Source organism: Hyla sarda, chromosome 2, assembly GCF_029499605.1.
Source record: "Hyla sarda isolate aHylSar1 chromosome 2, aHylSar1.hap1, whole genome shotgun sequence".
In the NCBI taxonomy this organism is placed as follows: Eukaryota; Metazoa; Chordata; class Amphibia; order Anura; family Hylidae; genus Hyla; species Hyla sarda.
Window position 1 is genome coordinate 69,511,546 of NC_079190.1, and position 26,406 is coordinate 69,537,951.

At 45.5% G+C, this 26,406-nt stretch overlaps 1 protein-coding gene across 3 annotated transcripts in view; it reads left to right on the forward strand.

Annotated features, from left to right (window-relative positions):
- The first annotated feature begins 429 nt into the window (after nucleotides 1-429).
- The window catches only part of LOC130358579 (mitochondrial ornithine transporter 1-like), a 47,497-nt gene continuing 21,520 nt past the window's right edge, over nucleotides 430-26,406 (forward strand). Inside the window, exons 1-2 of one of the 3 annotated variants that reach the window (XM_056562012.1) lie at nucleotides 430-523; nucleotides 10,639-10,681. The gene's annotated coding sequence lies outside the window, so the exon portion shown is untranslated. Of the gene's footprint in view, nucleotides 524-1,237; nucleotides 1,325-2,634; nucleotides 2,714-10,638; nucleotides 10,682-26,406 lie in introns of those variants that run through there. The other 2 variants (XM_056562015.1, XM_056562014.1) reach the window with 2 other exon arrangements.

Here is a 26,406-nt window from a genome sequence, read left to right on the forward strand (position 1 = left end):
TACAGATAAAAACTTCAGATCACAACGCAAAAAATAAGCCCTCATACATCCCCATATGCAGAAAAATAAAAAAAGTTATAGGGGTCAGAAGATGACATTTTTAAACGTATAAATTTTCCTGGATGTAGTTATAATTTTTTCCAGAAGTACGACAAAATGAAACCTATATAAGTAGGGTATCATTTTAACCATATGGACCTACAGAATAATGAGAAGGTGTCATTTTTACGGAAAAAAAAAGTATCCCCAAAAGTTACGTAGTATTGTATGTTGAGCCTGGTTTCAAGTTACAATGGTCCAGAAAAGACCATTGGGGAGATTTATCAAAATTTGTCCAAAGGAAAGGTTGCTGAGTTGCCCATAGCAACCAATCGGATTCCTTTTTTCATTTCTCAGAGGCCTTTTCAAAAATGAAAGAAGTGATCTGATTGGTTGCTATGGGCAACTCAGCAACTTTTCCTCTGGACAGGTTTTGATAAATCTCCCCCATTGAATGCTGAAAATATTGTATGTTGAGGCCATTGTAAGTTGAGGAATCACTGTACATACCATGGAATGGAAGTGGGATGAGAGTGACAGCTTAAACGCTACATATCAGGGGCATTGCCTATAAATTCAGTGCATAATACATTTTAAAATGTGATGTAGTTTGAACAGACTTCTGGGTCTTGTATAGAGGGAACGTTTGGGTCCCCTGTATGTATAAAACGCTGTGGCAGCAGCATCATATAGCTGGCAGGGAACAACGCTTCGAGTCACTGTTGCGGTTCCCAGTGGCTTTTCCCCATTTCTCTGGCCCTGATTTATTGATCAGCCTCTCACTTTACCCAAATACATTGTTCCCTCAAGTTACAATACTAATTGGTTCCAGGACGACCATTGTATGTTGAAACCATTGTATGTTGAGACCAGAACTCTATGGAAACCTGGTAATTGGTTCTGTAGCCACCAAAATGTCATCCAAAAATAGGAAAAAGTGAGGATTAAAGATAAATAAGTAGATAACTAATATAGATAAAGCAAATCCTTACATATAAAAGTAAGAAAGATCTGCGGGGAGCTGTAAATCACTGTCTAAGTCAGTGTTTCCCAAGCAGGGAGCTCCAACTGTTTCAAAACTACAACTCCCAGCATGCCTGGACAGCCGTTGGCTGTCCGGGCATGCTGGGAGTTGTAGTTTTTCAACAGCTGGAGGCACCCTGGTTGTGAAACACTGGTTTATGTAGAGGACAGGAGCTTCTTCAGGGTCCTATACAGTACACACACTGTCCCAAACGGGGCCGCCCTCACCTGGTGTCCAAAGGAGCAGCTAACCCCGGCACCGGTAATGAGTAGTACAGAACTTGTAGTTCCTCCCTGTACTGTAGGGGGTGTCACCAGAAAGCTAGTCAGTGCATACACTTCAGTAATACAGGTGATTTACCAGTAAAATGTCCATTGGTCAGTTCCTCCAGTTGTGACACATTTCACAGATCTGGACTGTCTGTAGTATTGTATGTTGAGTCTGGTCTCAAGTTACAATGGTAAAAAAAAAATAATAATTGTATGTTGAAACTATTGTATGTTGAGGGATCACTGTATACAAGAGCAATCAATCAAGGCTGACAGGGCAGGGGGAAGCTGCCATGGACCACCCCAGTTACTCTATGAGGGAGATTTATCAAAATCTGTCCAGAGGAAAAGTTGCTTAGTTGCCCATAGCAACCAATCAGATCGCTTCTTTCATTTTGCAGAGGCCTTGTTAACCCCTTAAGGACCGGGGGGTTTTCCGTTTTTGCATTTTCGTTTTTTGCTCCTTGCCTTTAAAAAATCATAACTCTTTCAAATTTGCACCTAAAAATTCATATGATGGCTTATTTTTTGCGCCACCAATTCTACTTTATAAAGACGTCAGTCATTTTGCCCAAAAATCTACGGTGAAGCGGGAAAAAAAATCATTGTGCGACAAAATTGAAAAAAACGCTGTTTTGTAACTTTTGATATGTATTCTGTAGGTCCATACGATTAAAATGATACCCTACTTATATAGGTTTGATTTTGTCGGACTTCTGGAAAAAATCATAACTACATGCAGAAAAATGTATACGTTTAAAATTGTCATCTTCTGACCCCTATAACTTTTTTTAATTTTTCCGTGTATGGAGCGGTATGAGGGCTCATTTTTTGCGCCGTGATCTGAAGTTTTTAACGGTACCATTTTTGCATTGATAGGACTTATTGATCGCTTTTTATTCATTTTTAAATGATATAAAAAATGACCAAAAATGCACTATTTTGGACTTTGGGATTTTTTTGCGCGCACGCCATTGACCGAGCGGTTTAATTAATGATATATTTTTATAATTCGGACATTTCCGCACGCGCTGATACCATATATGTTTATTTTTATTTACACTGTGTTTTTTTTTTTATTGGAAAAGGGGGGTGATTTAAACTTTTAATAGGGGAGGAGTTAAATGATCTTTATTCACTTTTTTTTTTCACTTTTTTTTTGCAGTGTTATAGGTCCCATAGGGACCTATAACACTGCACACACTGATCTTCTATGTTGATCACTGGTTTCTCATAAGAAACCAGTGATCAACGATTCTGCCGGATGACTGCTCATGCCTGGATCTCAAGCACTGAGCAGTCATTCGGCGATCGGACAGCGAGGAGGCAGGAAGGGGCCCTCCCGCTGTCCTGTCAGCTGTTCGGGATGCCGCAATTAGAGGTATGAGGTAGCCGGGACTGAGGTAGCCGGGAACTTTCACTTTCACTTTTAGCCGCGCGGCTCAGCTCTGAGCGCGCGGCTAAAGGGTTAATAGCGCGCGGCGCCGAGATCGGCTATTAGAGGTGGGTCCCGGCTTCACTATGACGCGGGGTTACTGTGTAAACCCGCGTTATATCAGAAGAGCAGGACCAAGGACGTACCGGTACGTCCTTGGTCCTTAAGGGGTTAAAAATGAAAGAAGCGATCTGATTGGTTGCTATGGGCAACTGGGCAACTTTTCCTCTGGACAGGTTTTGATAAATCTCCCTCTATGAGTCCTCTAAAATGCAGCAATTGATGTTTGCATTAATGTAATATGGCAGCTTGGCCAATGTTTCATGTTGCCTGTGGTTTGGGCAGCATAAAACTAATGACAGGTCCCCTTTAATATATTAGAATAAAATGTTTCCCAATGACTTTTTTCCAGAAGTGAGGTAATCTCGGTCCCCTGAGTATGTTCCCGACCATGACATTTTCTCGGTTTCTGTGTGGTGAGCTATGAAATGTTGCGCGCTGGTTAAGCTTTGTGCTGACTCTCACATGATCGTATAATCTGACCCAGCTTTAGTGGGAAAAATTCTCATAGAAATCTGCTGAGTAAAGTCTTCTCAACTCTGCGCTCCACACCGAGGTAAAGCAGAGGTCTGTGCACTCAGGGGGTCCGGAGCACTGAATGTTCTGCTATTTCAGATTGTTGTATGTGGCGGAAAGGGGCAGTGCATGCATCTAGTGCCAGCAAGTGACTGCTCCTCACACTGTCAATTCAGGGCCAATGCAAAACACATAGATGGAGTTCACCTTCTTACACACCACATAGGTAGGTGAATACGTCTTTCATGTGTTGTAGAAGAATTACATATACTGTAGAGATCCCAGAAATGTCCACATAGAAAAAAAAACCTTTAGGGTACGTTCACACGTGCGGATTTACAGCGTATTTTACTCTGCAGATCCACTGCTGAAGGACCTCTGTATGGTGCCCTTAAATGTGCCTGCTTGGAGCAGCAATACGCTGCGAGTATACTGCGAGATGTGCGAGTATACTGCGCATGCGTGCGGCAACTCGCACATCGCAGTGTGTCTGCTCGTAGCGGCGTACTGACACTCCGAGCAGGCACATATAAAGGCAGCATATAGGAGGTCCTTCAGTGGCGGATCCACAGCGAAATGCGCTGTGAAAATCTGCACGTCTGAACGTACCCTAAAGGTAATGTACATGTCAGTTGTCAAGGCTGCATAGATGCCCACGACAAGGAAATAAATCTACCGCTGTACAAATCACTAGTCAGACCACACATAGAATACTGTGTACAGTACTGGGCACCAGTGTACAAGAAATATATAGTGGAGCTGAAGAGGGTTCAAAGACGGGCAACCAGGGTAATACGGGGAATGGGAGGACTACAGTACCAAGAAAGATTATCAGAATTAGGGTTATTTAGTTAAGAAAAAAAAGACGGCTGGAGGCAATCTAATAACTAGGTATAAATTTATCAGGGGGGCGTACAGAGATCTCTCCCATGATCTATTTTTACCCAGGACTGTATCTATAACAAGGGGGCATACACTACGTCTTGAAGAAAGAAGGTTTCTACACCAACACAGACTGGGGTTCTTTACTGTAAGAGCAGTGAGACTATGGAACTCTCTGCCAGAGGAAGTAGTTATGGTGAAAAAGAGATCAAAAGGGGTCTGGATACATTTCTGAAGAGTAATAACATTACAGGTTATAGTCATGTGGTGTCCCAGCACAAGTGGCTGTCCCGTGGTTGAGGACTGACTGGAGCAGCCTGGCCTCATAGAGTGTTGGGCCCACTGGAGTTCCTTTGTCTTATAAATAATGTGTATAATATAATATAAAATAATATATTTTCCTTAAATTAATTTATGATTTCATGTATGTAGTATGTTTAATGTACTACTGTGCCTTTAAAATTGTGAGCAGCAAACCCCATGTGACCATGTGAGCCAATGAGACCCCAAAAGCTCCCTCTGTATAGTAAGGTACAGGGGAGGAGTTTAGTTGAGTCTAGTGCTGGACATTGTTCAGTAAAGTACTGTGGTAACGGGGTGTGAGATGCAGGGCAGATGTTGTTACCCTAGGGGCATTAACCCCTTGTATTCGTGACACCAGGGCGTGGTTTATCCTCGATACCACCCAAAGGTATACCGCTGGATCCTGGGCTAGGCATGGGGGCAATAATGACTCCGACGCCAAGTTGGATAACGGTAGCTTTACTGAGGGTAGACAGATGGTACAGTCTATACAGTTCAGCCAGGGCCCATGGAGGTGACCAGTGACTCAGAGACCTTAAATGCTTTCTGGGACTTGTAGTAGATATGATCAATTTAATGCAGGCCATGATGACTTGACAAATGATGACTGTGACTGACTTGACTGATGACTGACAATACTGAGACTGTGGCTTACTTGTAGCTTCTTGTGGCTGCAGACTGGACTTGTGGCCTTCTATGACTCTGGACACTCTTTAGGACTCGACTTGACCTCAGCAAAGACTTGTAAGGAAAGAGAGAGAGCTAGCTCCACCCAGGGCTTTTATGGGGGAGACTAGCAGGGAACCCATAGGTCACCCCTGGGATCACCTGGTGACTGGTACCTCCTGGGTAACAATCACATGACACATCACATGGTAAACAGTCTTAAAGTGACAATGCTTTCTGAACACATTACACAGTATAATACATAATAAACATATTTATATGGGGTACAGATGCAAGGGGGAGGGGGCCCAGGGGACATTGTAGGGTGGCTGCCTGACAGGGCAGCAAGGGTACGGGGTTACACCTCCTGTACTGGGCCACCACAGTACCATCCAGACTCCTGAGCAACAGTTAAGCTCAGGTGTGATGAGTCCTGTGCCCTAAGCTGAGACCTGCTTTAGTTTACTCCTGGTCATCCTACAAGTGTCACTCGCAGGAGAACTACATGTCCCTGCAGAATCAGTTACAGTGCCTTGGAAAGACCCTAGCTACCAGAACCTCAAATTCTACAATTCCGTCCGGTAAAAAGCACAAGTCTCAGAACAGCAACAAGGCTCGCAAGGAGTACGCTGCACTCTCACACTAAGGTCAGCTGTTTGTGTTTTACCAACTTCACAAGCTCAGTAAAGGCAGTTAACCGTAACCTTACGTCGGTATGTTTATTGACTCATCGTGTCTGGCCCAGGAAGACTGCTTCCCACCTTCGGACCGTGGTTCGGATAAACGGTGCCCTGGCGTCACAAAGTGATCAGGGTACGTCTTACTAACACCCAGTGGCCGACACAACCATTTTTGGTGTCACGAACAGAATACGGGTGTGTGCCTACAAAACCCCCTAGTCTGAACTGTATCTTAAGAAACTGCACAGAGCGTGCGACAGTTTATGGACCAGAAAAGTGTACGAGACTTTGCTTTATGTCAACCGGCGCTGACGAAATAGAGGGGGAGCACTTTACTCAAGCCCATACGTTGTGTGAAAATTGCCAAAGATTATGTATTTCAATGTTTCAAGTATGTGCAAGCAGCGCAATGAATTCATGCTGCAACACAGTTTCAGTCTGCCCCAGGAAAGGTAAATCCAGCGAGCACAAAGCGTGCAAAGAATTCCCGCCAGATGAAACACTTCGCCCCTGGGCGCAGGAACCAAGTTGCTGTGCCAATGCCTAAGTGGAACTCAAAGGACCGCCCCCTTGTTGCATAGGGGACGGTTGAAGATGCTGCACAGATGACGTACTTTCGCCTGGCGGTCATTTTGGGGGAGCCTGATATAAAACCTGCAGCAGAACTCCACCTTTCAGATTCGTCTTGTGAGGAGAGAAGGAGCAGCAAGATGGAGAGCCCACGTGAGCGACTGAGACAAGCGAGCTTGCAGCAAGTGGCGGCGGCTGCCGCTGAAGTTTTCTTGGCCCTTGCCATCGGCCTGAAGGACCACGTCGGTGACGCCAGCAAGTCACCAGGGACTCCACCGGCTGGCGAAAGTCCTGAAGCAGGGTCTCCTGCATCATCCTAGGCGCCATCGCCGATGAGACTCTCACCTCACTTCCCCATCTTGGGGATCCTGGGAGGAGCTCTGCAGCGAAACCTCAAAGGTATGTACCCCTTCCAGGACAGGGTTCTCTTCCCCATCTCCATGTTCCAGTCCCGAACCAGTGTCAGCCACCATACCGGTACCTGAACCGGAACCAGAACCGGAAACCCCTGTAAGGCCCAAGACGCCTCGACTACCAAAGTGGGTCTTTGGGGACGAGCCACAGTTTTTCAACTACATGAGGAAAGCCCTGGCTCAGTACAGGGGAGGAGTTAGTCAGTTAAGTCTAGTGCTGGACATTGTTCAGTAAAGTACCATCCAGACTCCTGAGCAACAGCCAAGCTCAGGTGTGCTGAGTCGTGTGTCCTAAGCTGAGGCCTATTTCAGTTTACCCCTTGTCATCCTACAAGTGTCACTCATGGGAGAACTACATGTCCCTTCAAAATCAGTTGCAGTGCCTTGGAAGGCCCCTAGCTACCGGAATCTCAAATTCCGTCTGGTGAAAAGCAGCACAAGTCTTAGAATGGCAACAAGGCTCGCAAGGGGTACGTTGATTTTGTTTTATCAACTTCACAAGCTCAGTAAAATCAGTTAACCGTAACCTTATGTTGGTATGTTTATTTCCTTATCGTGTCTGGCCCAGCAAGACTGCTTCCCACCTTTGGACCATGGTTCGGATAAACGGTGCCCTGGCATCACAGAGCGATTAAGGTACATCCTACTAAAACCCAGTGTCCGCCACAGTCACTAGATTCTAGACAAGGGTTGTTGATCATGGGATTTATTCTGATTGCCAGATTTGGAGTCAGGAAGGAATATTTGTCCCTAAAGCTATAACTTGCAGCAGGTTTTCCTTTACAGGAAATTCGCTGATAGTTTAACTACCATTCACGTTAAGGGGTCCACCGGCAATTTGTAAACCTTCTGCTATCAAGGATTTCCCTAGAGACCTGCTGAAATGAATGGTGACGAAATTTGCAGCTATTTTCCCGCAGCAGGAGTTGATCAATGCATGAACATACCCTAGGACTGCATCCACCCTGCTGAAATTCAACAAGCGGAATTCCACTACGGAAGTCAATGGCGATACTACCTCACAGAATTTTAGCAGTGTGGACAAGGCCTAAAATGATTAAAGAGTACCTGTCACCAAATACATTTTCTCATATAACTAACTCAGGCTATGTTCCCTAACTCCTTCTAACTCTCCTCCCACCCTTAAAAAGAATTTCAGAGCTTTAAAAAGCTCTGTATCATACCGTTCTTCTTGCTCACAGTGCAATCTCCCAGCAGGAGAAAGTGGGCGTTTCTCAGCAGGCATGATATCACTGAAGCCTGCTGGGGGACCACTTCCGCCCTCACATCGTTGCATTGCTGTGATGAATAGAAGACCTCAAGCTCTGTGCAGCTTTCAGTGAAGCTCTATGCATCTTTCAATGAGGCTCTGTGCAGCCTTCATTGAGGCTCTGTGCAGCTTTTAGTCTGTGAATCTTTCAGTGAGGCTCTATGCATGTTTCAGTGAGGCTCTTTGCAGCTATCAATTAGGCTCTTTGCAGCTTTCAGTGAGACTCTTTGCAGCTATCAGTTAGGCTCTTTGCAGCTTTCAGTGAGGCTCTGTGCAGCTGTAAATCAAGCTCAGTGCAGAGAAACACTTCCCGAGTTTGGTCCCCTGCCAGGCCAGGAGGAGACCAAACTCACTGTATTAATTATGTCAGGGAACAGAACAGAGCCAGCTACAGTAGTGGCCATTTTTTCTATTTCATTTTAAACATACTTATGTTAATAATTTTAAAAGCAAATGAATGGAAAAGTGTCTGCTAATTACAAAAGGAACATTATATTAAAAGTTTTATTTGTTAACAGATGCTCTTTAACCCCTTAAGGACACATGACGTACTGGAACGTCATGTGTCCACTCCCGATCTATAACGCGGGGCCTCTAACAACGGCCGGGACCCGTGGCTAATAGCGCGCGGCATTGATCGCTGTGCCGCGCGCTATTAACCCTTTAGACGCGGCGTTCAAAGTTGAACGCCGCGTCTAAAGTGAAACCGAAAGCATCCCGGCTAGCTCAGTGGGCTGTTCGGGATAGCCGCGGTGAAATCGCGGCATCCCGAACAGCTGACAGGACAGCGGGAGGGCCCCTTCCTGCCTCCTCGCTGTCCGATCGCCGAATGACTGCTCAGTGCCTGAGATCCAGGCATGAGCAGTCATGCGGCAGAATCGTTGATCACTGGTTTCTTATGAGAAACCAGTGATCAACATAGAAGATCAGTGTGTGCAGTGTTATAGGTCCCTATGGGACCTATAACACTGCAAAAAAAAAGTGAAAAAAAAAAGTGAATAAAGATCATTTAACTCCTCCCCTATTAAAAGTTTGAATCACCCCCCTTTTCCAATAAAAAAAAAAACACAGTGTAAATAAAAATAAAAATAAACATATGTGGTATCACCGCGTGCGGAAATGTCCGAATTATAAAAATATATCATTAATTAAACCGCTCGGTCAATGGCGTGCGCGCAAAAAAATTCCAAAGTCCAAAATAGTGCATTTTTGGTCACTTTTTATATCATTTAAAAATGAATAAAAAGTGATCAATAAGTCCTATCAATGCAAAAATGGTACCGTTAAAAACTTCAGATCACGGCGCAAAAAATGAGCCCTCATACCGCCCCATACACGGAAAAATAAAAAAGTTATAGGGGTCAGAAGATGACAATTTTAAACGTATTAATTTTCCTGCATGTAGTTATGATTTTTTCCAGAAGTCCGACAAAATCAAACCTATATAAGTAGGGTATCATTTTAATCGTATGGACCTACAGAATACATATCAGGTGTCATTTTTACCGAAAAATGTACTACGTAGAAACGGAAGCCCCCAAAAGTTACAAAACAGCGTTTTTTTTTTCAATTTTGTCGCACAATGATTTTTTTTCCCGCTTCACCATAGATTTTTGGGCAAAATGACTGACGTCATTACAAAGTAGAATTGGTGGCGCAAAAAATAAGCCATCATATGGATTTTTAGGTGTAAATTTGAAAGAGTTATGATTTTTTAAAGGCAAGGAGCAAAAAACGAAAATGCAAAAACGGAAAAACCTCCGGTCCTTAAGGGGTTAAAAAATAATAATTGGCCTCTTCAGCATGTGCATGTTTTTAATACCTTCAGTTGGATTAACATTGCAAGGTAAAAGGCTGAACTGGATTGATTTATCTTTTTCAGCCTTACAAACTATATATGTAACTATGTGTCTTCATAGTGCAGCTTAGTCTGGCCTAAGGCTTCAGTATTCATGATGACAGCCTGGCAGAAATATTTCCGTGAATTGTAATATGAGCCATACTGCACAGCTAGTGAGCTATATACAGATCACACCATTTTATTAAGGTCATTGAGTGCATGTAGCAAGAACCTAGAGAGGTCCAGCTACAATACTAAAAAAGGAAGGTTCTGTTAAATGATATGGTAAAAAGTAGGTTTTCCTTTGTTTTATGCATTTAGAATTAGAGGTTTGTTTTTAGTTGCTTTTATCATTTCATAATTTTGCAGGTGCTCCCCATAGTTGGGATAATATGACACTTTACATGTCATGGCATCACTTATGTTATAATAGTCCATTTTATAAGTAACTATAATTATATATAGTAAATATATATATATATATATATATATATATATATATATATACATATCCACTATGCAGAAGTCAGACTAGAGAAAGTCTCGTGAGGAATGAATTGTGAAAGGGTCACAATGGTGTATGCAAACAGAGGGGAAATGTCATTTTAGTGAAATGGATTAGGACGCTGTGTAAATAGACAGACTGTGCATAACCATGTGCTCCCTTTCAGGCCCCACAAATCTGAACTCAGTGTGAGAGGAAACCAGAAAGCGGTAAGTGTGCACTTTCCTTTTCTTTCTTTACAGAGAGTCTGTATATTACAGTATGCAGTATACAGTAGAGTGTCTGGTTTACACATCTCTGACATAGACCAAAGCTGCTACTGGCTGCAAATTACTGGACAGTCCAGAAAAACAGGGACTTTATTCTATAATTAAGAAATGGAGGGATCCGTGATATGAAGTCGGAGCAGCTTGTGCAGATGATCATTATACCATTGACAGGAAATGCTGATAATAATTCATATTAGAACATATTGGGGGATATTTATCAAAGGGTTTTGACAGTTTTTTCCTGTCTAAATTTGTCGCATAGAAAGTCGCAGTCTAAATATGTGCGACTTTTCTGCGACTTTTGCTTTAGAGGATTTTTAGAACATGATGCATTCTAGTCTATTTTAGACGGAAAAATGCATTGGTGCTGAATTTCTCAATAGCGACTTTTCAGCGACAAGTCGCATCAGCTGAAAGTACGCCGAAATGTCAGACCATGCTGGAGCAAGTTTAAATACAGTCTAAAGCATAGATCCAGAAGTCCGTGCACAGAATTTATCAAGAACCATGCGACTTTTGATAAATTAGGCGCACAATAGACCAGACTAACCCTCTGTAGTTTGGTCTATAATGATGCGGAAAATAGACAACTTTGATAAATCCCCCCTTTTTTTCTACTTTTTCTACTAAAAAAAAAAAAAAAGATCAGGATGACAAGTGTATATGTATCGATCTAAAGAGTCCAGAAATGCAGCAAGTATATGACTGTCCAATGTAGCAATACAAGGATCATAAAGTACAAGTTGACTTGTTTATTCCATAGTGCAAATCTAAAGTTTCAAATCTATCTATTTTAACACACCAATCCGAATGTTTTTGGGATTTGTTTTGGGCAAATTATGTACAAGAGCAAGGACTTCTATCACCTGTAGCGAAGCGTATACTGTATGCCTTGCTGCTCAGATCCCATTTGTTGGGCGATTGGGCTGTATGCTGCTGTCCCTGGCCCAATGGATTGTATCTGAGCGGTGAGGCATATAATGTAAGCTTTGCCATGCAATACCTACTAAAGCAGGGAGTCCTGTTTTAGACAAGATTCCCTGTTCCTGTACCTAGCTGAAGCATAAGTCATTGCTACTGTACACTAAGCATGGAGGCATACACTGCATTTCTTACTGCTCAGTTAACACTTGCTGGACCAGATTCAGAGCTGTATGCATCACCATTTACACTCAGTACAAGGAATGCCTTGCTACTCAGTATCTACAGAAGGAGAGGCTTTTGTCAGGAATCTGCAATCGAAATCAAATTTAATGGCCTAGCAAACAGTTATGTGATTTGGCGCAAAAGGATAATAAATTCTGTAAACCATGCCTTTCTATATCCACTTGTGGGACATACAGACATTATAATATCCCTATTAGAGCACTTTTATCATAGAGCATGGTTGGTCATTCATTTTAACAACTACCAAATAATACTGCAATTCACCTGCATCACCAATGAACAGTAAGGGTACGTTCAGGGGCGGACTTTTCCATGATTACTAATACCTGTATACAAGGAGTTAATATATACCACCACACAATAACTGGATAATACCGCCATACTGTACTTAATAAAACCATTATACACAGACCGGTATACTATACAGGATCTGTACACAATATAAGTGATTATATTCAGGACCATATGGCAGTAGATATCAGCTGTAAACAGGATTTGTATACAATATAATTGATTAAAGTTACATCTAGGGACTCACAATTACATCTTTTATGATCGGCGTGGTCCTCTTTCCTTTTCTTCTCCGTCCGGATAAGACTGCCATGTCAATCTTTTCAGCATCTGCAGGACAAACATGTTAGACTCTGCATTTTTAGAGTGCCCTCCCCTCCTCTACACAATCTCCCCATCTATAGGCCCACAAACTGTAATAATGCCCTCCTTGGTGTCCTGCACAGTAAAATGGCAGGTAGGTAGCCAGGTAAATAGGTAACTAGATAGGTAGATCAGGAAGCCAGATATGTGGGTAGGTCACTAGCCAGGTAGGTAGGTAGGTTGCTAGCTAGGTAGTTAGGCAGCCATGTATGAAGGCCAGGTATGTATATAGTTAGGTAGCCAGGTATGTAAGTATGTAGCAAGATATGTAGGTAGGTAGTTAGGCAGCAAGGTTAGTAGGTAGTTAGATAGCCAGGTATGTATGTAAGTAGTTAGTCATCCAGGTATAAAGTTAGGTAGCTAGGGTGTCAGTCAAGTAGATAGCCAGCACCCCCCTCCACCCAGTGGCGGATCCAGAGTCTAGTCTCGGGAGGGGAACTATCAGAGTATTTGTGTTAGCGGACAGAAAATAAGGTGTTGCTTATGGAAGTTACAGGTAGGTAATGTCCCCAAGAGGTAGTGGCCCCTAGTAGATGATGCCCCCAGGAAATTAATGTCCCCCAGGTAGGTAGTCATGCCACCTGTAGGTAAATCCCCCAGATAGCTGTCCTCTATATGAAAACCCCCTATGTAGATAGTAGGTAGCCTTCCTATTAGTTTGGTAATTTGTCAACTTATTGGCTAGGCAGGAACATAGTACATTGTCCCTCACATTAGGTGTAGGCAGCAGAGTTCCCTCACATTAGGTGTAGGCAGCAGAGTTTACCCATAGTAGATGTAGGCAGCAGAGTTCCCCCATAGTAGATGTAGGCAGCAGAATTCCCACATAGTGGGTGTAGGCAGCAGAGTTCCCGCACAGTGGGTGTAGGCAGCAGAGTTCCCCCACAGTAGGTGTAAGCAGCAGAGTTCCCCCACAGTAGATGTAGGCAGCTTATTTCCCCCACAGTAGCAGTAGGTAGCAGGTTCCCTTCACAGTAGGTGTAGGCAGCAGGAACCTTAGAGTCCCCCTTCCCCAGAATGTGTGGCAACCGAGTTAGAGTCGCCCCCCCCCCCCAGTAGGTGTAGGCAGCAGAGCTTTTCCCCCTCCCCCTTCCCAGGTTGAAAAAATAATAATAATGCTCACCTGAAGTCCCACGCAGCAATCTTCTCCTCCAGAGTGCAGCAGGGGCCCGCGTCTTCTTTCCTCTACAGTGCATGCGCCGTTGAGTGATGTCATCGGTGCCTGCACTGCGTGCTACGTGGGGGCAGAGGTCACGTCTCCTCTGTGTAGGCTGCAGATGCAGCTCACACAGAGGGGAAGCCTTCTCCTGTATGTGCGTATACCGCACATACAGGAGAAGGCAACACTGTCTGCCTGGGGATCCGGGATGAGTGTCCTGGACCCTCAGTGGCGGCATATAACCCGGCCAGGTTCTTGGACCATGTCAGTCAGTCTGCCCCTGGGTACGTTCACACAGAATCAGCAGAATCTGATCTGATATACATTAGTGTGAATGGTGACAGCATATGTCCAATTGGTCCTACCGCCCAATGAATCAGTCAGTGCTGCACAGACTGTCTGTCCAAAATTTCTCCAGGTAGACATTGTGTAGTTTAAGTGCACACTTAAAGGAGAAATCCGGTAAAAATAAACTTATTCCCCATCCACAGGATAGGGGATAAGTAGCTGATCGCAGGGGGACCGAGCGCTGGAACCCCCGTGTTCACCAGGACGGGACCCGGCACTCATTGAGGAGTGCGTGCTGCAGGCAGCATGAGCTCCATTCATTTCTATGGGAGTGCCGAAAAGACCCTAGTACAGCACTCTGGAATCATCAGCATTCTTATAGAAATGAATGGAGGGAATGCCATCTACCAGTAGATGGCTCAACCTCCTCTCTGAGAGAGCCAGGGACCCATCCCAGTGGTGGTACTCCCCGCGATCAGCTACATATCCCCTCTCCTTTGAATAGGGGTTAAGTTTCCTTTCGCCGCAGTTCTCCTTTAAATGTATAACCAGCCACAGTTTTGTCTGGTGACAATGGTTTCCATTTCTGAAGATAACTTCAATTTTAAAAGGGGGATGTCATGATGAAACCCCTGAAGTTATTGGTGTGTCTTAGTGGCATGACATTAAAGAGGTACTCCCATTGAAAACTTTTTTTTTTCCAACTTGTGCCAGAATGTTAAACAGATTTGTAAATTACTTCTATTAAAAAATCTTAATCCTTCCAGTACTTATTAGCTGTTGAATACTACAAAGGAAATGGTTTTCTTTTTGGAACACAGAGCTCTCTGCTGACATCCTGACCACAGTGATCTCTGTTGACATCTCTGTCCATTTTAAGAACTGTCCAAAGTAGGAGAAAATCCCCATAGCAAACATATGCTGCTCTGGACGGTTCCTAAAATGGACAGAGATGTCAGCAGAGAGCACTGTGCTCGTGATGAGAGCTCTGTGTTCCAAAAAGAGAAGAATTTCCTCTGTAGTATACAGACCCTAAAAAATACTGGAAAGATAAAGATTTTTAATAGAAGTAATTTGCAAATCTGTTTAACTTTCTGCCACCAGTTGATTTAAGAAAAAAAGAAAAAAGTTTTCCACCGGAGTACCCCTTTAATTTATCTGATAGTAAAATGCTGAAGTGCCTAACTTTATCTATTATTAAAGAAAAAGGGGCCCTAAAACAGAAGTAAAAATGGGGTCCACTGACGATTCTATCTCATGCCATCATACCCCAGTATTCAAAGACTTGTTGCCTCATCTTTTCTATTCCTTCTGCATGACAAAGAAGGCATTAACCCCTGGCTTTCACTCTCACTGGTTTGCTATCATTGCTGTAATCAGAGAGAAGGGGGTCTCTGTAGGGTCACACAATCCATATTTATGTGATTATCTGCACCAACACTTTTCATGGGCCTCAAAGTAGCTACAAGTGCAGCCTGTATGGTATGTATACCTACTTTGCCCACTTTGCATTTAAGATCAAAACCAATTTCAGAAGTACAACTTTACAACTTTGTCCTGCAAGCAGAAAAAAAGTTGCGCAGTAGGCCACAAGATATAATAGATCATGAGTTATAAAGGTCAAATAACATGGCAGTCACCTGGCTTGACATCTGATTCACGTGTTGACAGAATTTATTACACAATTACCTGAGATACACAGTTTCACAATATTTTATATACAGTGGTCCCTCAAGTTACAATATTAATTGATTCTGGGACGACCATTGTATGTTGAAACCATTGTATGTTGAGACCAGAACTCTATGGAAACCTGGTAATTGGTTCTAAAGCCCCAAAATGTCATTCAAAAATAGGAAAAAAGTGAGAATTAAAGAAAAATAAGTAGATTAATACAGATAAAGAAAGTCATTACATATAAAAGAAAGATCTGCTGGGAGCTGTAAATCACTGTCTATGTCAGTGTTTTCCCAAGCAGGGAGCCTCCAGCTGTTGCAAAACTACAACTCCCAGCATGCCCGGACAGCCAAAGGTTGTCTGGGCATGCTGGGACTTGTAGTTTTGCAACAGCTGGGGGCACCTTCTTGGAAAACACTGGTCTATGTAGAGGACAGGAGCTTCTTCAGGGTCCTATACAGTACACACAGTGTCCTAAAAAAGTAACATGGAGCCGCCCCCACCTGGTGTCCAAAGGAGCAGGTAACCCTGGCACAGGTAAAGAGTACAGAACATGTAATACTTCCCTGTACTGTAGGGGGCGCTGCCAGACATCAGTCTCAGTGCATACGCTTCAGTAATACAGGGGTTTTTACCAGTGAATGCCCATTCTGATTGGTCAGTTCTTCCGGCCTTGGGACGTTTCACAGATCTGGACTGTCTGTACATTGGATGTTGAGTCTTGTTTCAACTAACAATGGTCCAGAAAAGACCATTGTATTTTGAAACTATTGTATGTTGAGGGCAGTGTAAGTTGAGGGATCACTGTATATATATTGTATTATCCATGTGTTTAAAGCTTTTATAGCAGCAAAGCTTATAAAGAGCCATACATTTTTTTTATCCCTATGAAAGTTAATATGTTAGGAATATTATTATTATTATTATAATGCCATTACGAGCCACCTACTAGTTCCTTTATGATCTATAGAAGAAAAAATTAAGTTAGTGATTTCACATACATGATACTGTATAGGCAGGGGTGATATCTGGGCATAATAATTTTATTCACTATTTCATGTGTCATTATGTAAAGTCCAGTCTGAAGACCGCACTGCGGAAGGATATACGGGAGGGAAACGATAATGTGGCGTCATTATGGGTAGAAATATATGGAGATAGAAAAAAAAATAGTACAATTTTATATTTTTGTATAGTTCCCCCACATTAGGTTGGCAGCATAGTTCCCCCACATTGGGTTGTCAGTATAGTTCCCCCACATTAAGTGCAGTACAGTTCCCCCACATTAGGTTGTCAGTATAGTTCCCCCACATTAGGTTGTCAGTATAGTTCCCCCACATTAGGTTGTAGTTCCCCCACATTAGGTTGTCAGAATAGTTCCCCCACATTAGGTTGTCAGTATAGTTCCCCTATATTAGGTTGTAGTTCCCCCACATTAGGTTGTCAGTATAGTTCCCCCACATTAGGTTTAGTTCCCCCACATTAGGTTGTCAGTATAGTTCCCCCACATTAGGCTGTAGTTCCCCCACATTAGGTTGTAGTTCCCCCACATTAGGTTGTCAGTATATTTCCGCCACATTAGGCTGTAGTTCCCCCACATTAGGGTGGCAGTATAGTTCCCCCACATTAGATTGTAGTTCCCCCACATTAGATTGGCAGCACAGTTCCCCCACATTAGGCTGGCAGTATAAGTCCCCCCACATTAGGTTGTAGTTCCCAAACATTAGATTGGCAGCACAGTTCCCCCACATTAGGCTGGCAGTATAAGTCCCCCCCACATTAGGTTGTAGCTCCCCCACATTAGATTGGCAGCACAGTTCCTCCACATTAGGCTGGCAGTATAAGTCCCCCCACATTAGGTTGGCCGTGTAGTTCCCCCCATTAGGTTGGCAGTATAGGTCCCCCCACATTAGGCTGGCAGTATAGTTCCCCCACATTAGGCCGGCAGTATAGTTCCCCCACATTAGGTTGGTAGTATTTTTCCCTCACATTAGGTTGGCAGTATAGTTCTCCCACATTAGGTGCAGTATAGTTCCCCCACATTAGTGTGCACCCCACCCCTCTCAGACTGGAGGTGGTTTAGTCAATGGCTGATCCAACATGTCACACAGTCAGAGGCTATATGCACAGCAGAGGTGACTTATCATGTTAGGGTCCCATCCGATATGAGGCCACCTCCGCGTGGTGGATGGGGGGACACATTTTGATCAAAAAGTGCGCTAAGAGCCACCATTTTTTGACCAAGAGTGCTGTTGCAACTTTCTTTTTTGTACAAGTTCCCCCACATTAGGTGCAGTATAGTTCCCCACATAAGGTGCAGTACAGTTCCCCCACATTAGGTGCAGTACAGTTCTCCCACATTAGGTGCAGTACAGTTCCCCCACATTAGGTGCAGTATAGTTATCCACATTAGGTGCAGTATAGTTCCCCCACATTAGGTGCAGTATAGTTCCCCACATAAGGTGCAGTACAGTTCCCCCACATTAGGTGCAGTATAGTTCCCCACATTAGGTGCAGTATAGTTCCCCCACATTAGGTGCAGTATAGTTCCCCCACATTAGGTGCAGTATAGTTCCCCCACATTAGATGCAGTAAAGTTACTCACATTAGGTGCAGTATAGTTACCCACATTAGGTGCAGTATAGTTTCCCCACATTAGGTGCAGTATAGTTCCCCATATTAGGTGCAGTATAGTTCCCCACATTAGGTGCAGTATAGCCCCCCCACATTAGGTGCAGAATAGTTCCCTTGTGTCCTGAACACCCTTGTGTCCTGAAAAGATCTTTCGGGACACAGGGATGTCCCGAATGTGACGGGGCCCCCTGCGGGCTGCTCAGTGGCGGATCCCCCCCCCCCTGTATTCATCACTGAGCAGCAGGTTTCTAACTATAGTTAAAGACAATTATCTGTCCTAAATGGTGCAGGGCCCGACCAGAGGGGGCGCCCTACTAGACTTAATATTAACCAACAGACACAGCAGAGTAACTAATGTGCAGGTAGAAGGACAACTCGGAAATAGTGATCATAATATGATATATTATAACTTGTTCTGCAGTAAGGGAATCTCTCGAAGAGCCACAAAAACGATGATCTTCAGGAATGCAAAGTTTGATCAACTCAGAGAAGCCCTTAACAATATAAATTGGGATAATGTCCTGAAAAACATGAATACTGACACTAAATGGGAGACTTTTAAAAATACCTTAAATTCTCACTGTAATAGGTACATACCTTATAGGAATAAAAGGGTCAGGAATAGGAGAAAACCAATGTGGATGAATAAAAATGTTAAAAGGGCAATAAATGACAAAAATAAAGCATTTAAACTACTAAAACAGGACGGTAGTGAAGAAGCATTAAAAAGCTATAGAGAAAAATGTAGAATGAGTAAAAAACAGATAAAAGCCACAAAAGTAGAGACAGAAAGACTCATTGCCAAAGAGAGTAAAACTAACTCCAAAATGTTCTTTAACTATATAAATAGCAATAAGGTTAAAAATGAAAATTTTGGCCCTTTAAAAAAGTAATGAGGACAAAATTATAGACGGGGATCAGGAAAAAGCAAATATATGAAACAAATTCTTCTCCACTGTATTCACCAAGGAAAATGAAATGCCAGGTGAAATACAGGGAGATAAGGTAAACTCCCGAGTACAGGTCACCTGTCTAACCCAGGAAGAAGTACAGTGCCGCCTACAAAAAATCAAAATAGACAAATCACCAGGTTCAGACGGCATTCACACCCGTGTTCTTAAGGAATTAAGTAATGTAATAGACAGACCACTATTTTTAATATTCAAGGACTCTATAGTGTTCACCAGGACTGTCACATGGCAAATGTGGTGCCAATATTTGAAAATGTGTCAAAAGGTGACCCCGGGAATTATAGGCCTGTTAGTTTAACCACCATTGTATGTAAATTGTTTGAGGTTTTTTAACCCCTTAAGGATGCAGCCCTTTTTCACCTTAAGGACTGAGCCCTTTTTCGCAATTCTGACCACCGTCGCTTTACGCATTACTAACTCCAAAACGCTTTTACCGAATATTCTGATTCTGAGATTGTTTTTTTGTGACATATTCTACTTTATTTTGGTGGTAAATTTTCGTCGTTACTGAAAAATCCCAAAATATCATGAACATTTTTAAAATGTAGCATTTTTTGAACTTTGAAGCTCTCTACTTGTAAGGAAAATGATATTCCAAATAAATCTTATTTTTCTTCACAAATACAATATGTCCACTCTATGTTGGCATCATAAAATGAACATATTTTTACTTTTTGAAAAAATTAGAGGGCTTCAAAGTAGAGCAGCAATTTTCAAACATTTCATGAAAATTGCAAAATCTGAAGGGGCAGATGTTACAGAACTACAACTCCCAGCATGCCTGGGCAGTCTAGGCATGCTGAGAGTTGTAGTTTGGCAACATCTGGAAGGCTACCGTTTGGGCACCACTGTAACAGTGGTCTCCAAACTGTGACCCTCCTGATGTTGCAAAACTACAACTCCCAGCATGCCCAGACAGCCTTTGGCTGTCTGGGCATGCTGGGAGTTGCAGTTTGGCACCCACTAGGAAGGGCAGCAGTAAACATCACTTACTGCCCCCTTCCTTCCAGCCCCCCCCACCGTCGATTCCCTATCTGCGATGTGATCTCCGCTGTCTCTGCGATGATCTTCGGTCCCCACGCATCTTCTTTGCAGGTACCGGCCTCCATCTTCTCCCCCCGTTCTGCCCGACCTCCAGGGGTGGGCAGAACGGGGGTTGCCATGGCAACCCAGTATCCTGCGCTGCCATTGGTCAGAATCAGTTCTGACCAATGGCAGGGGATAAGAGGAGATCGCAGCACTGCAACCTCGCTTCTATCCCTTAGGATGAACGGGGCTGTCCTTGACATGCGAATTTCTGCGATCGCCGACATGGGGGGGGGGCTCAGGACCCTCCTCAGCGATGTGACGGGATACCTGCTGAATGATTTCAGCAGGCATCCCGGTCCGGTCCCCAACCGGCTAGCAGCGGGGACCTGAATTCCCACGGGCGTATGCATGTGCCCCACGTCCTTAAGGACTCGGGATGCAGGGCGTATGCATACTCCCAGCGTCCTTAAGAGGTTAAGATGCTATTTTGGAGAATCTGGATAAAAATAAATGTATGACCGCATATCTGCATGGCTTTATGAGGGTTCAGTCCTGTCAAACTAACCTGATCAGCTTTTATGAGGAGGTGAGCTCCAGACTGGACCAGGGGCAATCGCTGGATGTTGTATATCTGGATTTTTTCAAAGCATTTGATACGGTGCCACATAAAAGGTTGGTGCATAAAATGAGAAGGATTGGGCTGGGGGAGAATGTGTGTAAGTGGGTAAGTAACTGGCTCAGTGATAGGAAACAGAGGGTGGTTATTAATGGTACTTATTCTGCTTGGGTGACTGTTACTAGTGGGGTACCACAGGGGTCAGTATTGGGTCCTGTCCTATTTAATATATTCAATAATGACCTTGTAGAGGGGTTGAATAGTAAAGTAGCAATCTTTGCAGATGATACTAAACTCTGTAAAGTGGTTAACACAATAGAGGGCAGTGCACTGTTACAAATGGATCTGGATAGGTTGGAGGTTTGGATTGAGAAGTGGCAGATGAGGTTCAACACTGATAAATGTAAGGTAATGCACACAGGGAAGAAAAATCTGGGCTGGGATTATGTATTAAATGGGAGAACACTTGGGATGACTGACAAAAAGGAAAAGGACTTAGGAGTCTTAGTTAACAGCATATTTAGCTGTAGTGACCAGTGTTGGGCAGCTGCTGCCAAGGCAAATAAAATCATGAGGTGCATCAATAGGGGCATAGATGCCCTGACAAAATAATTCTACCGCTGTACAAATCACTAGTAGGACCACACATAGAATACTGTGTACAGTACTGGGCACCAGTGTACAAGAAAGATATAGTGGAGCTGGAGAGGGTTCAAAGACGGGCAACCAGAGTAATACGGGAAATGGGAGGACTACAGTACCCAGTAGGATTATCAGAATTAGGGTTATTTAGTTTATAAAATAGAAGGCTTAGGGGAGACCTAATAACTGTGTATAAACATATCAGGGGGCAGTACAGACTGTCACGGCCCGCTCCATGTCCCGGTGCCCTGCGCGGGGCCGTTTGCGCCTCCTCTCCAGCTCCTGTGTGCCCGTGCCCCGGCATTCTCCTCCCCGTCACTTACCTTCCTCCTCTGTCTCTCCCGCTGGGCAGCATCCTCGTCCCGCTCGCACGGGAGCCGCGTCCTTGGGCTTCTCTCGGCGCGTCTCCCGTGCATCCTCCTGCAGTGCTGGTGCGCGCGCGTCTCTCCCCCAGGGCGCGCGCGCGCCACTCTCTGAGATTTAAATCGACAGTACCCTTTCTATTTGTCACTTAGTTGGTCCCACCTTATTTAAGCATTTCACTTCCCTTGTTTCCTGCCGGATCTTTGTGCTATTGCCCTAGAGAAAGCGTACCACTACTGTTGACTACCTGTGCTACCTGACCTTTAGCTACGTCCCCGACTTTGTACCTTAGCCGCCAGCCCTTGACCTTCTGCTTCGTCCCTGACTACGCACCATGTCTCCAGCCTCTGACCTAGCTTTACCCAGCCCACGACCTACCATCAGCCCGACAGCTTGCCCGCTCCTACCTCCCGGTGACTCCTCTCTGTGCCAAGTACCACCTCGGCCGCCCGCGTGGTCGAGTCGTACCAGCGGAAGCGACCTGGACGTCGCCTGCCGCAGCAAGTCCATCCTGCTTCGAGGCGGGCTCTGGTGAAGACCAGCGGCGTCTTAGATTCCGCTCCCTGGTGCGGCTCTCTACATCTGCCACGCGGTGCTCAGCGGATCCACCTCCAGTCTTCTCCGGTGAGTGTCACATCAAGATCCGGCCATGGATCCCGCCAAGGTGCCTCTTCCCAGCATCGCGGATCTCTCTACTGTGGTGGCTCAGCAGTCCCAGCAGTTGGCACAACAGGCTCAACAACTGAACCAATTATCCGCCTTGATGGAGCAGCTTCTCCCCATGCAGCAGCAGCAGCTTCAGCAGCCGCAGCCACGGCAACCCGTTCCCGAGCCTGCTCCTGGACCAGAGCCTCCAGCCTCTGCTCTCGGTCCAAAGTTGCGACTCTTCCTGCCCAACAAGTTTGAGGGTGACTCTAAGGCGTGTAGGGTTTTTGTGTCCCAATGCTCCATGCATATTGAATTAATGGCAGACCAGTTCCGATCCGAACGGGCCAAGGTGGCCTTTGTCCTCAGTCTCCTTTCTGGAAGAGCCTTGGCCTGGGCCACTCCTCTTTGGGACAAAGGTGACCCTATTACATCGGACCTGCAAACCTTTTTTACCGAGTTCCGGAGCGCCTTCGAGGAACCTGCCCGAGCCTCTTCTGCCGAGTCTGCCCTCTTGAACCTTTGTCAGGGAGATTCGTCAGTCGGTGATTACGCCATCCAGTTTCGCACCCTAGCGTCTGAACTGGACTGGAATGAACCGGCACTGTGTGCCACCTTCAAGAAGGGCCTGTCAAGTAGGGTCAAGGATGCCCTGGCCACTCGTGACCCCCCCTCTTCTCTTCAGGATTTAATCCATTTGGCTACCCGCATCGATGTCCGTTTTGCGGAGAGGCAAGGGGAACTCCGCCAGGAGCGCCAGCAGCCAAGACCACGTCGCTTCCCTAGGCTGGCTCCGGTATTGCAACACCCACCAGAGGCCTCCTCATCTTCAGTTGTTGACGAGCCCATGCAAGTGGACCGGGCCCGTCTTACCCCACAGGAAAGAACCCGTCGCAGGGAGGAGAATCTTTGCCTCTACTGTGCCAGCCCGGAACACTTCTTGAATCGTTGCCCTCTCCGTCCTCCTCGCCAGGGAAACGCTCACACCTAGGAGACGTGGGAGAGGCGACCCTAGGTGAGAGGAACTCCTCTCCCCGCTTGAATATCCCAGTTCAGATCACTTCTCCCTCGGGTAATACCTTTACTGTCCCCGCTCTTGTGGACTCTGGTTCTGCCGGCAATTTTCTTTCCGCTCACCTAGTTTCTAAGTACCGCCTTCCAGTCTCTCGGCTCACTAAACCTTTGTACATATCTTCCATCAGTGGGGAGTGCCTTAATACCGCAGTGCTTGAGGTGACTGCTCCACTCGAGATGCAGATTGGGGTGCTTCATAAGGAAAGGATCGTCTTCTACGTTCTACCTCGCTGCACTTCTGATGCTCTCCTGGGTCTTCCTTGGTTGCAGCTTCACGCCCCACTCTTAGACTGGCGCTCCGGAGAGGTTACTCGTTGGGGTCCGGATTGCCAGAACCGTTGCCTGAAATCGGTTCAACCTAGATTTCCTCCTCCCAGTTCTGCCCTACCTGGCCTTCCAGTCCACTATCGAGAATTCGCCGACGTTTTTTCTGAGCAGCAGGCGGAGTGTCTACCTCCTCACCGTCCCTATGACTGCCCTATCGACCTCCTGCCAGGCACCTCCCCTCCTCGGGGTAGGATTTATCCACTGTCCGCGCCCGAGACCAGGGCCATGTCGGATTACATCCGGGAGAACCTACAGAGGGGATTCATCCGAAAATCTTCCTCCCCTGCGGGAGCCGGCTTCTTCTTTGTGGAAAAGAAGGATGGTTCGCTACGCCCCTGTATTGATTATCGAGGGTTGAATAAGATCACTATCAAAAATCGGTATCCTCTTCCACTCATTTCCGAGCTCTTTGATCGCTTACGCGGAGCTAAGATCTTCTCTAAGTTGGATCTTCGAGGTGCCTATAACTTGATTAGGATCAGAAAGGGGGACGAATGGAAGACTGCATTTAATACCCGAGATGGACACTATGAATATCTTGTAATGCCTTTCGGCCTGTGTAACGCACCAGCAGTTTTTCAGGAATTCGTCAACGACATTTTCCGGGATCTCCTGTACTCCTGTGTTGTCGTCTATCTCAATGACATTCTCATCTTCTCCCCCAGTTTAGAGGTTCACCGGACCCAAGTACGCCAAGTTCTTCGTCGCCTGAGAAGCAACCATCTTTATGCCAAACTCGAAAAGTGCCTCTTTGAGCAGACCAGCCTCCCATTTCTTGGTTATGTCATCTCTAGCCAAGGGCTTCGCATGAACCCAAATAAATTGTCCGCTGTCCTGAACTGGCCTCAGCCTTCTGGATTAAAAGCTATTCAGCGCTTTTTAGGCTTTGCCAACTATTATCGGCAGTTCATTTCACATTACTCTACGCTAGTTTCACCCCTTGTGGCTTTGACTAAAAAGGGAGCGGACCCCAAGTCTTGGCCTCCCCCTGCCGTAGAAGCCTTCTCCCAACTCAAGTCTGCCTTTGCTTCTGCTCCGGTCTTGACACGCCCCGACCCAGACAAGTCTTTTTCCCTGGAGGTGGACGCCTCCTCCGTGGGAGCTGGAGCAGTCTTAATGCAGCAATCCACCAAGGGCAAAATGTCCACCTGCGGTTTCTTCTCAAAGACCTTTTCTCCAGCCGAGAGAAATTATACCATCGGGGACAAGGAGCTCTTGGCTATTAAATTAGCTCTGGAGGAGTGGCGTCATTGGTTGGAGGGGACAGTCCTCCCAATTTCCATTTATACGGATCATAAGAATCTCCTTTATCTGCAAACCGCGCAACGGCTGAACCCCCGACAGGCCAGGTGGTCTTTGTTCTTCTCTCGTTTTAACTTCCAGATCCGCTTCTGTCCAGCTCATAAGAATATCAGAGCTGTGTAACAATCCTACGGGCTCACCTGAGTTAGAGGACCGCTGGCTGGAGGTAGGAGTGGAGCCCAGTGGCAAGGACCGCAGGCAGGTAGTAAGTGCAGGAAGTCTGGCAGAGGCGTAGTCAGTAGGCAGGCGGTGGGTCAGGGCAGGCAGCAATAAGCGTGGTCAGACAATCCAGATGGCAACGGTGGTAGCAGTTCAGTAAGTAGGGACAAAGCAGAAGAGTAGTCGGTAGGCAATTCCTGGTCAGCAGTGGACTTCAGTAGTAGCAAGAGCAGCAGATGAGGAGATGCTTGATCAAGGCTCAGGAGCTCAATAATCAGCAAGCTAGAGTGCAAGGGGCTGGACTTATATAGGGAAGTACCAGGTGTGGGGAATCAAGGGTGATGAGCAAGACTTGGCAAGACTAAGGTTACATAATAGGTTTCAGGAAGGAATGTCCAGAGAAGACGGTAGCCTAGTAAGCAGGGCTACTGCCTGGGATGTGGCTGGTCACGGGTTCGAATCCTGACAGTACTCCCCCCCTTCCAAGGTGACCTCCGGGCACCGCAGGGGCAGGCTTACCGGGGTGCCGTTGGTGGAACTCTTTTACCAGTCTGGGGGCGTGGATATTTTCTTCTGGCTCCCAGGAGTTATCCTCGGGAGGGTAACCCTCCCACCCAATTAGGTATTGTAGTCTTCCCCTGTGGATCCTGGAGTCGAGGATCTTTGTGACCACGTATTCTTCTTCACCCTGTACCCTCACGGGTGGTGGAGGGGGCGAGTGGCGGCCTGTGAAGGTGTTCTCCACGTATGGCTTGAGGAGTGAGCAATGGAAGACAGGGTGCACCCTAATGGAGTCCGGAAGGTCAATCCGGAACGTGACCTCGTTGATTTGTGCGGTGATCCGGAACGGACCCATGTATCTTTGGGCCAACTTTTTGGAGGGGACCTTCAATCTGAGGTTCCTGGTGGACAGCCACACCTTGTCTCCCACATGGAAGCCCGGGGTGGGTTTGCGACG